Raw genomic sequence first — 13,714 nt, forward strand, 5'->3', positions numbered from 1 at the left:
TTTGAATAAACCAAGGAATAAGCAGATGTTCAATTAATAATTATTTAGAAATTGAATCACCTCCATATGCTTCTCAAGTTTACATAACCCATTCTGCCTCTGCTCAAATTCATGCACCACCAATGATTTTGGTGCGATTACATGGGTGTAACTGAGGGCTGATTTGGACCCTAAAACTAAATTAAGTATTAAACTCTATTATATCATTCTCAGCAAGCCAACTCCAAGCACAGCATATAGCTTGAGTAACTGGGTCTTCAGGGACAGAGACAGTGAAGGACTCCGCCTATTACCTCTTGTACAACTTCGGGGCCTCCTGCACCCTGTAACCACCTTATTCATTGATTCCCGCAGGGGCAAGGGCCTATGCAAAGGGTGGCACAGGGCAAGTTTAGCCCCACAATAACAACAAGCAAGAATTTTTATTTTATATTTAAAAGCATAAATCTGGAATGTCACAGAATACGTTAAAGTGGAGTTAAACTGATAAGCAACTCTAAAAGTATTGGTGACGTTTTGTATTTATTCTGGCTTGGCGATAGTCATAGGAATTTTACAAGTCAAAAGAACAAACTTTCTGTATTGTTCCACGGCAGACTCGGGGCCTGCTCCTGCACCCATTGAAGCTAATGGGAGTTTTGCCTTTGGTTTCCATGGGAGCAGGCACTCAATCTGGGATTCAAAATAAATAAATAAATCTAATATTTTCTTCCTCTTATATAACAACTAGCAATCAAGATTCTGCAAATAGAACTTAGTTGACACTTTTGATGATAACACATGCAGCAGAATAGACTCCAGCTCACTTTCCCATGGCTATATTAGCTCTGCAGCATTAACAAGGATGAAACTTTCTGTCTGTAAAGTAACCGAGTCATCCAGGGAGCAGATTGGTTGAGTAAGATGGCATCCTTACATTGAGCCCCATTCACTACCCCTTTAAAGAGGTAAGAGTTATTCTCCTGTACAGTGTTTACACTATGTAGCACAATTAGAGTAACTGCTTGTTCTGCATTCAGGTACGGCAGGAAATTTAAACACATACAGATGCTGGAACATGTAGACTTTTGCCTTCTGGTAAAGAGGCTGGACTTCTGCAGGGAGGGCAGTCTAACTTCTCCCACTTGTGCTTTGGACATACTAAAACACAAATCCCCTTAACAATCCCAGAAATTTGTTACTTTCATCCCCCTTTGCTAAAAGCTGTCCATACAAAGGGAGACTCAGAGCTACCTTCACCATACATTAGCACAGAGACAATCCAAGAGGAAACGAGCATCCAGCACCCAGCCAATCAGGGTTGCAGGAAAATTACCATTAGCCATCGCAGCAGAAATAGCCATGTGGCACAACAACGAGAATGGTTGTGGTGGGTACTGAACTGCATAAATCCCCATAGCTTTCTAGTTGTGCCCCTCTAAAACAGCTATATCAACACCCACACACTCATACATTGGGACAGGCATGGTGCCTATGGGAACAGTTAACTCTACCCACTCTGTTGCATCCAGAATATCTGTCACTAATCACATGTAGTGTTGTAGCTGTACTGGTCCCAGGGTATTAGAGAGACAAGGTGGGTGAAGTAATGTCTTTACTGGACCAACTTCTGTTGGTGAGAAAGACAAGCTTTCAAGCTTCTTCAGCGGGAAAATGTACTCAGTGTCACAGCTGGATTTATGATTTATTACAACAATCTATAACCCTCTTAACCGCCCCTTCTTGTCCCCCAGTTTTATTTTTTGCCCCTATGACTGGAGAGGTGTTAATGGGCCACTTCACCTCGAATGGTCCCTTGAAATATGTGTTAACTACTTATGCTAAACAATCTTGTATTTAACTGTGACCCTCTGAGTACATTTCCCAGATCTGAAGAAGAGCTCTGTGTAAGCTTGAAAGCTTGTCTCTTCTCACCAACAGAAGTTGGTCCAATAAAAGATATTACCTCACCCAGTCACAGACATTTCAACTGAGTTCTAGGTTATTCATTGCACACACACACTGCAAGCATGGCCCGATGCATGCTAGATCAGGGTAGATCCCTGCTTAGCAGACCTTTGTCATGCCCTTACTAACACCCCCTCCACTGCCCCATGAATTGGCAGGAGTTATGTCTGCATACAGCCTGTTATATTTTAGTTCTAAGACTGAAATAACTGCTCACTCTTGATACACATTCCTTTTGTGTAGAATTTGGAGTAGTCGCCCATCAGGCTAGCCATATACTTTCTTGTCTGACCCAGACCTTCTCATCCTTTGTCAGAGAAACATACCACACTGTATACAGGGGCTGCATAGTCAATTCTGCAACTCAGTGAGAAAAATGAACATGAAGTTACTACAATTTGTTCAGAAACATGCTGGAGTCAATGAGCATATGTACTGCCTCAGGCACGCAGGCACTTTACTCACTGAATTGGACCTGCAGTCACTTTTCTGACCATCAGCCCACTGTAGTGCTGCCCAGGACACAGTGTGTCCAAAGCAGCATGCACTAGTTTCCTGTTCTGAACCTTTCGTAAGAGAGGGAGAAGCATTCCTTTCCTTTTCTGCACAAAGTACACTGTCTCGCAACAGTTCACAAGCTCAAGGTAACAATTATTTAATGCCAACATCTCATCTCACAACAGAAGACTCTATATGTCAATACCGTACAGCTGTTGTCTAATTTGTGTGGAATATCTCTAACATGCTCATACTACATTAATGAACTTTTTACAAATATTCTGACATGCCTGATCTGCAGGAATTTACAGTATCTGCACAAGAACTAGCAGAACCATTCAGTACCAGTATTATCTCAGTTCAACCCTTTACATATAATACAATTTTTACAATATATTGAGCAAAAAATCAGAAACAAAATCTTGCCTTATTTGTAAATATCAACTAATGGTCACAACAAATAAAATAATAAAACCACACTGGTTTTCACTTAAATGGATACAAGCAAAAGAATCTTCAGATTAAAACTACCACAGAATGCTTAGCTCAGTCCTGCTGTGCTAACTTTTTCAGCAAAGATAGCCAGCAATATATGGCAATGCACCTCACAATATATTACACACACTGGATTCAATATAGAAGATGTGTTTATGTGTGCGTGTGGTTACATTTATATTATATATTATCCACACTTGAGTTATACCTAGTACTTATAAAACCTTTTGTACCTACAAGCAAACTTGGCTCAAGGGGTGTGCACTCAGTCTGTTGTTCAGCCAAGTGATTGTCTGTTGTGAAATATGCATGTACAGAATACAGAAATTTACATCAGACCAAATTTACCAGCCCCAGGACAATAGGAAAATAAACTGAAATAGTGATTTATGTTAACTTAGGAACCTCACTAAATGAAGTTAATGTGACATCCTATGACATCTTATGTTTGAACATGGATCTCCAACGTTTACTGATTTCATCCCTATACATGTGTGTAATGAAAAAAAAAAGGACTGCTAATTCTGTGCTACATAACTATGCAGCAGATTACAGAGGGAAAACTAAACATTTTCTTGATTAAAAAAAAGAGTCCTTATGGATTTGGCCTTCAAAAACTATTGCTGGTCTTCTTGCTGTGTCGTAATACCATGCTAATGTAGGTCAGAACCTTGTTGACAAAAGTCACAACATAATTTTATGGATTTACAGCATTTAGAATGAAGGCATGATTCAAGAAGCATTATCCTGAAGAAATCACACAAAAGATGGATGGGGGGCGGGTAAGGGAAGATGGCATTACTGCCCCCAGACCTCTGGGATTCTTTATACTTACATCTGGGAATGAATATGGTATAAGGTGGTTCCCAAGGCCGCTTTCTAGGATCAAGCATGTAATTCTTAATCATACACCTGCTAACGTGTAACTCATTACTTGTATCCTCGTGAAAGAACCAGAAATGTAGACCAGGACTAGCAAGGTACAACTAAGCAATGATGGAAAACAATTTTTCTGGTTTTACAGCTATTGACAAATCATGGAATTGGAAAACTCAACAGCATCTAAGAACTGGATCAAACCCTAGGCAACCCTCCACATACTTCATACAACTCCATACCAGCCAGAGCTTATATCTTTTTTGTTTAAACAAAAGAAGTGACCAGATTTAGAATAACTTCTAAACTAATGACCACATCTTCAGTACAAATATTTACTGTTCAGTATCTTCTTTTACATTAAGTACAAATATTTTGGAGTCCATTTTCCCTCCTCTACTTATATTTATAAATAAACTAATGATGCACTTAATAGAAATAATGAGCAGAGAAAGGCATCTAAGACACGACCTGCACCCGGGGCAATTACAAAAAGGGTACTGCCCATACACCTTACTACTTATATACACCCTCTATAGGGAATCAAGAGTATGCCTGTTGTATTGAGGGCAGTGCACTGCCATATATACTAATATAGAAATCCACAGTCCACCTATTATTTGTATAGTGGGTGCTATGCTGACATGTCTTACCTCCAGAACCCCAGCGCACATCTATTAACATTCTGATTAACATCCTATAGAGTAAACAGGGAAAGATTAAGAATGAGCTCTCAAAACTAGATACTCTCATAAAAAACAACCTTCCATACAAAATTCCTCGTGGCTGGACTTTACAAAAACTAGACAAGCCATTTACAGCACACAGTTTGCTTCTCTACAAAGGAAAAAGGACACTAAACTATCTAAACTAATACATGCCACAAGGGGCCACAACAGTGGTTCCCTTAACCCACCCAACAATATTGTTAATCTATCCAGCTATATTCTGAGCCCAGCAGAAGAATCTGTCGTATATCAGGGCCTCTCCTTCTGCCCCTCCACCCCCACGAACATGATACAGTTCTGTGGTGACCTAGAATCCTACTTTCGATGTCTCCGACTCAAGGAATATTTCCAACACACCTCTGAACAGCACACTAACCCACAGAGACCTTCCTACCAACACTACAAAAAGAAGGATTCTGGGTGGACTCCTCCTGAAGGTCAAAACAACAGACTGGACTTAGACATAGAGTGCTTCCGCTGATGTGCACGGCCTGAAATTATAGAAAAGCAGCATCACTTGCCCCATAACCTCAGCCGTGCAGAACACAATGCCATCCACAGCCTCAGAAACAACTCTGACATCATAATCAAAAAGGCTGACAAAGGAGGTGCTGTTGTCAACATGAATAGGTCGGAATATGAACGAGAGGCTGTTAGGCAGCTCTCCAACACCACATTCTACAGGCCATTACCCTCTGACCCCACTGAGGGCTACCAAAAGAAACTACACCATCTGCTCAAGAAACTCCCTGAAAAAGCACAAGAACAAATTTGCACAGACTCACCCCTAGAACCCTGACCAGGGGTATTCTATCTGCTACCCAACATCCATAAACCTGGAAATCCTGGATGACCCATCATCTCAGGCATTGGCACCCTGATAGCAGGATTGTCTGGCTATGTAGACTCTCTCCTCAGGCTCTATGCTACCAGCACTCTAGCTATCTTCAAGACACCACTGACTTCCTGAGGAAACTACAGTCCATTGGTGATCTTCCAGAAAACACCATCCTGGCCACTATGGATGCAGAAGCCCTCTACACCAACATTCCACACAAAGATGGACTACAAGCCATCAGGAACAGTATCCCCGATAATGTTATGGTAAACCTGGTGGCTGAACATTGTGATTTTGTCCTCACCCACAACTATTTCACATTTGGGGACAATGTATACCTTCAAGTCAGCGACACAGCTATGGGTACCCGCATGGCCCCACAGTATGCCAATATTTTTATGGCTGACTTAGAACAACGCTTCCTCAGCTCTCGTCCCCTAATGCCCCTACTCTACCTGCGCTACGTTGATGACATCTTCAACATCTGGACCCCTGGAAAAGAAGCCCTTGAGGAATTCCACCATGATTTCAACAATTTCCATCCCACCATCAACCTCAGTCTGGACTAGTCCACACAAGAGATCCACTTCCTGGCCACTACAGTGCTAATAAGCGATGGTCATATCAACACCACCCTATACCGGAAACCTACTAACCGCTATTCCTACCTATATGCCTCCAGCTTTCATCCAGACCACACCACATGATCCATTGTCTATGGCCAAGCTCTAAGATACAACAGCATTTGCTCCAACCCCTCAGACAGAGACAAACACCTGCAAGATCTCTATCAAGCGTTCTTACAACTACAATACCCACCTGCTGAAGTGAAGAAACAGATTGACAGAGCCAGAAGAGTACCCAGAAGCCACTTACTACAGGACAGGCCCAACAAAGAAAGTAACAGAATGCCACTAGCCATTGCCTTCACCCCCCAGCTAAAACCTCTCCAGCGCATCATCAAAGATCTACAAAGATCTACCTATCCTGAAGGACGATCCCTCACTCTCACAGATCTTGGGAGACAGGCCAGTCCTCGCTTACAGACAGCCTCACAACCTGAAGCAAATTTTCACCAGCAACCACACACCACACAGTAGAACCACTAACCCAGGAACCTATTCTTGCAACAAAGCCCGTTGCCAGCTCTGTCCACACGTCTATTTAAGGGACACCATCACAGGACCTAATCACATCAGCCACACTATCAGAGGCTTGTTCACTTGCACATCTACCAATGTGATATATGCCATCATGTGCCAGCAATGCCCCTCTGCCATGTACATTGGCCAAACCGGACAGTCTCTATGCAAAAGTATCAATGGACACAAATCAGATGTCAAGAATTATAACATTCAAAACTCACTTCAACCTCCCTGGACACTCAATTACAGATGTAAAAGTCGTAATTATTCAACAAAAAAAACTTCAAAAACAGACTCCAACAAGAAACAGCAGAACTGGAATTAATCTTCAAATTGGAAACCATTAAATTAGGCTTGAATAAAGACTGGGAGTGGATGAATCATTACACTAACTAAAAACTATTTCCCCATGCTAATTTTCCCCCTACTGTTACTCACACCTTCTTGTCAACTGTTTTAAATGGGCCATCCTGATTATCACTACAAAAGTTTTTTTTTCTCCTGCTGATTGGTCTCGTTAAGAGTTGATATGGCAACTCCCATTTTTTCATGTTATCTATCTATCTATCTATCTATCTATCTATCTATCTATCTTCCTACTGTATTTTCCATTGCATGCATCTGATGAAGTGGGCTTTAGCCCACGAAAGCTTATGCTCAGATAAATTTGTTAGTCTCTAAGGTGCCACAAGCACTCCTCGTTCTATCTACTGAAAGGAGAGGATGGACTGACACGTAACCTGCTTTAGGAACTCCTCAGCAGACCAGTTTTATATATTTATCTTGGGGACAGGGAAGACTGGCAGATCACAATGCAGCTTGCTATAAGAACTCCACAGAAATCCCAATATGTAGGGAATGCAGTACTTTGCCATACACCATGCCATTGGGTGCCCACAGCTTGTTCATGGATGGATGTTTGAAGGATGACCTGTCCTGCTCCAGCACATAGCAATTTACAGGCTGTAAAATGAAGGGGGTTTGGAAAGAGAAACATTCTGCTCTAGAGCCTGCTTTATGAGGAGGGGTAGGGGGAAATTCCCTGACATAGAAGATCATATAGGATCATAAGATCATGCCCTGCCACAGGGATCCCACAGACCATTATATGTGAAATGCCCTCCTCCCTGCCACAGGGACTTCACAGCCCTGGTCTATGGGGGATACCCTGCTCCCAGCCACACATCCCTGTTATATGAGGGATGCCCTGCTCCCTGCCATAGGGACTTCACAGGCCTGGTCTATGGGGGATGCACTGCTCCCAGCCATACAGCCCCAATCAGCTCCGTTATATGGGGGATGCCCTGCTCCCTGCCACAGGGACCTGCACAGCCCAGTTATATGTGGGATGCTCTGCTTCCAGCCATACAGCCCAATCAGCCCTATTATATGGGGATGCCCTACTCCCTGCTATACAGACATGTTATATGAGGGATGCCTTGCTTCCTTCCATACAGACCCGCACAGCCTCATTATATTGGGAATACCTTGCTCCCTGGCAGAAAGACCCGCACAACTCTGTTATATGTGGGATACCCTACTCCCAGCCATACAGCCCCAATCAGCCCGGTTATATGTGGGATGCCCTGATCCCCGTCATGCAGACCTGCTATACAACCCCTTTACATGGGGATGCCTTTTTCCCTTCGATACAGACCCGCACAGCCCCATTTTATGGGGGATGCCCTGCTCCTGCCATACAGACCTGCACAGTCCCGTTATATGGGGGATGTCCTGCTCTCTCCACAGGGACCTGCAGAGTCCCATTATATGGGGGATGCCCTGTTCCCTGTCATCCAGACCCGTTATGTCCTGCTCCCTGCCACACAGACCCGCACAGCTCCGTTATATGGGGATGCCCTGCTCCCTGCCATACATACCCGCACAGCCCCTTTATATGAGGGGCTTCCTGCCATACTGATCCACACAGTCCGTTACATGGGGGATGCCCTGCTCTCTCCACAGGGACCTGCACAGCCCCATTATATAGGGGATGCCCTGCTACCTGCCACAGGAACCCGCACAGCCCCGTTATATGGTGGATGCCCTGCTCCCTGCCATACAGACCTGCATAGCCCCTTTATATACGGGATGCCCTGCTCTCTGACCCACGCAGCCCGCTATCTGGGGGATGCCCTACTCTGGCAGAGGCCGGAGGTGTTTTGCAGGGCTATGTGGTATATTACGGAGGGGGGTCCCCAGCGCCTCCCACTGCGGGTGGGACTGGGCACGTGTGCAAACCCTGCCCTGAGGGAGTGCTGGGGGGGGCGGGGCCGGTAGACACATACCTGATGCCCGGAATCCTGACATCCCGCTCCGCTCTGCAGCAGCAGCAGCAGCTCCCGGGATCAGGCTGGCGCGCGCTCTCAAGAGATCGGGGTTCCAACGCGCGCGCACTCTGGCTCTCTCTGGCGCGTGCACGTGCCCTGTCCTAGTGCTCGCTCGCTCTCTGGCGCGCTCCCTTTCTTCTGGGTCGCCTAGGAAACAACTGGCTGTGACAGCTCAGTTCGGCTCGGGGCGCACGCTCAGCGTCACGTGGCGCATGCAGGCCCAATGGAGATGACTGACTGCGTAAGGCTCGTAGTACTACGGTAGGGGGGAAGGGAGGGAGGGAGGAAGGAGCCCCTGTCTCGGGAGGGGGACCCTTGAGGAAAGGCCTCACCACCCTAGGATGGGGCAAGGGAGGGGCGCCTGAGGGGAGCGGGCTCCTGAAGTAGGACTCCACCCTTTGCTGGGGGCTAGGAGTGGCTCTTGAGAGACGCTCTCGTCGCCTTAGGGGGGAGGGGAGGAGGAGCCACTGCGGAGAGACCCCCCCGCCCCCACACCGCCCTAGATTGGGGGAGGGAAGGAGCTATTAAGGCCTCGTCCTCCTACATTGGGGAGGGGAGCGCTATGGAGGAGAGACCCCCCACTCTTGCCCTACATTGGGGGAGGGGAGGAGCTATTGAGGTGGGAGCCCCAACCTAGAGCGGGGCGGGGAGTCACTCATGAGGAGCATCCTATCCCTGAAACGGGGCCCTGCCCTGAGGTGTTGTTCTGAAGTGAGGGCAGGAAGGACAGATCTGTACTAACCTGACAACCCACTTGGATTTGTTGCTCCCAACGAGGTTGGCTGTTAGTGCACGGTAAGGTGCAAAGTTGCCTTATTTGGTCTTCCCCACATGAGGATGGAGGCACCTCTGTGGCTTCCTGGTGCTATTTGCTACCACATCTTTAATATGCAGGGGAAGATGTGAGGCATCACCATCCTGAATTTGCCCCAAGCAGCACCACAGCAAAATACCAAACTGCTCACCACGTCATGGTCTTTCTTGAGTGTCCTATTTCAAGAATAGGGATGTAAGGTTGCACTCAAGAGAAAAATCAGGACCATTTGGCAAATTCTGGAATTACAGGAAATCTGTGTCCAATTGCCAGGGATAAAGAGGCCCTAGCTCATTGTATTCCAGTTTAATGCAAAGTCCATCATGGTCAGGATGGCATGTTGCCACTAAAACCTCTTGTCCCCTGGGGCTGTGATGCTTGGATTAACCATCTTCTTCTGGGGGCTCATCTTTTCGGTGCACTTGGACCAAGATGGAGCATTGCATGTTGGGATTTGTCTTTTCAGCAGGCTATGTCATTCAAGTCAGTATAGTGTTTTGGATCTTGGGAGCCATCATCTCTGCAGACTGAGGTGGATGATTATGAAGACAAATGTTTGCATTCTGGACCACAGAATTTTCATAGGCTGCATTTCTAGATTAAAAATGGATGCTAGAATCATTGCATGTTTGGACTTGTAGTATATAGGAATTGTACCATCACACTTAAGATGAAGATTGCAACAGTCGACACTGTCTATGCAAATTAAATGTAGCCCTGGGGCTCCTGGCATGTTGCTATTGTAGTCCTCAATTGAGCAATGTTTTTGCCCTGCTAGTATAGTGCCAAGACTCCACTAATTTTGCTTTTACAATAAAGGTTTCTTCCCCCCCTCCACACACTTACTAAAGTTTTGCTTGCTTACATGTATACCAGAACAATTACATAATCACAAAGAGAGTGAGCAGCTGCAAGATTTCGTGAGGCAGACTAGAGATTACATTGATTCAGCAGATTGTCCTATCTGAGAAAGATTACACCCATAGAGTAAATAATACCAATTTATTGGGGTAGGTGCCGGTCAAGTAGAACAAATTAATAGAAAATTAAATGCAAAAAATAAACAACAAAATAAGGTTAAGAGCCTGTTTTAAACTGACAAAATGCAAGGAATTAAGACTAAAAGTCAGTTTTTAACACTTCCCTCCCACAAGAGGTTTCTAGACAATTATTTTGTGTCTGGATTGTGCTTAGTTTATAAAAACTAGTTACTTGAAGCACCCAGTGACCACATTTTAAAATTAAAGTTTTACAACATATTTTGAAGTATCTTAGAAGTGATATGGACCTATTATTCTACCAAATAACCACTGGCAAAATTGGTAATTAATATACCAATTTCTAATAAGAATGGTCTTGAGCTGTGACGTTTGGATCTGAATCTCAACTTTAACAAAAATTTGAGAGAGAGGTATAACTGGGAATCTGGTAGGGGAATATCTATAACTCTGAGTTATGAATATAAAAAGTAATACCACATTGCGAACCTTAACATTTTATTACACTTAAACTGCTTTTTAAAAATACACTTTTAAAGAAAAGTGTGTTTGGGGATAAGGCTCTATGAGAGTGACATCTGGGATTATTGTAGAGGAGAAATTAAATGTATGAGCACACAGTGTGACTTGTGGGGGTTTTGGGGTGTGTATTTATACAAGTTTCTCATCTAAAACTGATTAACTAATAATTCCCCTTGCATAGTCCCAGGACTTGAATCTGCTTGTGGAGTGCTACATGAAATACCAGAAATTGCATATCCCTTTGTGTACCTGACAGATTTGCAGCAGCCTCACCTCCCAAGTGTAGCTGCTCTGAGCACCAGAGTCTTCAGACAGATAGGTCAGGAAAAGTTTAATACCTATTAGAGCTGTGCTTGAAGCTTCATTACCCACCAGCTGCTTATATATCCATGTATGAAATGGGTCTATATGGGGCAAACTTTATGAGCACAATATAGTCCAAGTACTTAGAGGAGTAAACAATGTTTGTACGTGGGCCTCTTCGGGATACAGTTAAATGGGAATTCTCTGTACACTGTACATGTGATTTTATACATCTGCCAGCTAACTCAAAGATTAAAATACAAAACCAAGCATTTAAATAATGGGACAAATTCTGTTCTCATTTACACTTGTGCAACCCGTCTGAGCTCAGTGGAGTTGCAAAGTGTAATTTAGGGCAGAATTTAGTCCACTATGTGTGCATTTGATACTCTGATGGAACACAAGTTCATTACTTACCTATTGTAATTTTTCACTGGTGGCAGATAGAATGCATAATATTCCTAGGCATAATACCCCTCTTGTATTTTGTGGGGGTTTAATTTATGGTAGATGCGCAAAGTATAGGAAGGGTGCCAATAAATATTTTTATAAATTTGAAGTTGTGCTGAGCTATATGTAATTAACCATTATATAGGATTAACTAGGATGAAAAAAAGAGGGACAAATATCTGACACTGTACAACTGGGGTTTCTGAATATACGAATGAACAGTTGGATGCAAACTCCTAATAAAATGTTAGAAGTGGAAGATTTTTCTTAAATTTGCAGTAAAGTCAAAATTTGATCTGTGACCACCATGTCATGATAAATGTTGGTGTTAGTAGTATAGCCTTTAATTAAACGGATGATGATAATAAATAGTAATATTATCATTTCTGTAGAGCCTTAAGATCTCTGTAAGCAGGTCAGGTTCATAGCCTATTTTGAATGACATGTACCCACTATATATATAGTTCAAACTTACTATTTTTCTGGGGTTTGGCTGTGTTGGCAACTTATATAACAAGCATACTTACATAACAGAAATCTCTGGCTAAGTTTTCTCCCCAAGCTTTGCTGTCCCTTGGCTTTCCTTGCAGGATTTCCTGTGTGCCACACTTTTCTCTATATTCCAGAGAAAACACCTCATATCTTAGTGGCAGCTAACGAAATCGAAATGCCAGAGTGATACAGCAATAATTAATCTGCGTTTTTATGCAGGGTTTTAGCACGGGAGCTTACTGTTGCTCAACTTCTAAGCCCTGCATGCCTGTGCAGGGTCTTAGAAACTGTCATTATGTTACAATCTGAATGGCCCCCAACCACACAGTCTCTAATGTACCAGAGAACAGGAAATATGACAAACTTTACAAGCCAGAATCCCACCCAGGTTCTTTGGTTATGTTCACAGTATCAAAGAAAATGGGTTTTGGAAGAGGGCATTTTCTTTTCTGGTCCTTATTTTAATAACTACTAATTACAAGCAGTTATGGTTTGTTATACCCTTTGAACGACAATATCCCCATTTCTGGAAAATATCCCTGAGAGTAAGGCCTTGTCTATAATATCACAGTAAGTCAACCTAAGTTACACTACTCCAGTTACCTGAATAATGTAACTGGAGTCACCATAGCTTAGGTAAACTTACTGTGGTGTCTACACTATGTTGCGTCAATAGGAGACGCTCTCCCATCAATTTCCCTTACTCTTCTCGGAGTGGTGGATTACTGGAGAGCGCTCTCCCATCGATTTTGTGTGTCTTCACTGACCCACTAAATCGACATCTGCTGCATCGATTGCAGCAGTGGTGAGCTACTGATAAGTGTAGACAAGCCCTAAGTAGTAAGACATTCGTGAGGTTTAAGAAGATCAGTAGTTTGGAAGATACCTTTTGTGCGCCTTTCATGACATTTCAGGCTTGATGACTAGGTCCTTGGTAAGGACCATCATTGTTTGCTGGTGCTCTTGGTGGTAAAATTCAGTTACCAGATTAACAGCTATGGCACTGACATTGAGTCAGTCTTTGTATAAGTAGCTCTCTTGCTGATATCCAAGGTCAGTCCTTCCACCGTTTCTTTAAGGAATTTCCATGTCAAGCACAGTTTGGATCTAATCATTCTAGGATTGCCAGAGATATCTGTTTTGTATCCATTGGATTCTACTGTAGCTACAGTGAAACCACAGTTTTGCTGGAGGACATAGAACCAATTTTAATTTCAGCTTCCTATTGTGTAAATGTTTACAGGCATGGAAGGATGTAGCTTTGTTCAGAGTTTATCA

The 13,714-nt window shown here is 43.6% G+C and overlaps 2 protein-coding genes across 6 annotated transcripts in view; one reads left to right on the top strand and one right to left on the bottom strand.

The window, feature by feature from the left end:
* TMEM266 (transmembrane protein 266) overlaps positions 1 to 8,958 on the bottom strand; it is a 123,919-nt gene extending 114,961 nt beyond the window's left edge. For 2 of the 4 annotated variants that reach the window (XM_084640424.1, XM_084640421.1), the window contains exon 1: positions 8,816 to 8,891. The gene's annotated coding sequence lies outside the window, so the exon portion shown is untranslated. Of the gene's footprint in view, positions 1 to 8,815 lie in introns of all 4 variants that reach the window. The other 2 variants (XM_084640422.1, XM_084640423.1) reach the window with 2 other exon arrangements.
* Positions 8,959 to 8,992: 34 nt separating this feature from the next.
* NRG4 (neuregulin 4) overlaps positions 8,993 to 13,714 on the top strand; it is a 64,099-nt gene continuing 59,377 nt past the window's right edge. For both annotated transcript variants that reach the window (XM_084640426.1, XM_084640427.1), the window contains exon 1: positions 8,993 to 9,098. The gene's annotated coding sequence lies outside the window, so the exon portion shown is untranslated. The remainder of the gene's footprint in view (positions 9,099 to 13,714) is intronic.

The sequence above is a fragment of the Lepidochelys olivacea genome (assembly GCF_965140295.1).
Source record: "Lepidochelys olivacea isolate rLepOli2 genome assembly, chromosome: 10".
Lineage (NCBI taxonomy): Eukaryota > Metazoa > Chordata > Testudines > Cheloniidae > Lepidochelys > Lepidochelys olivacea.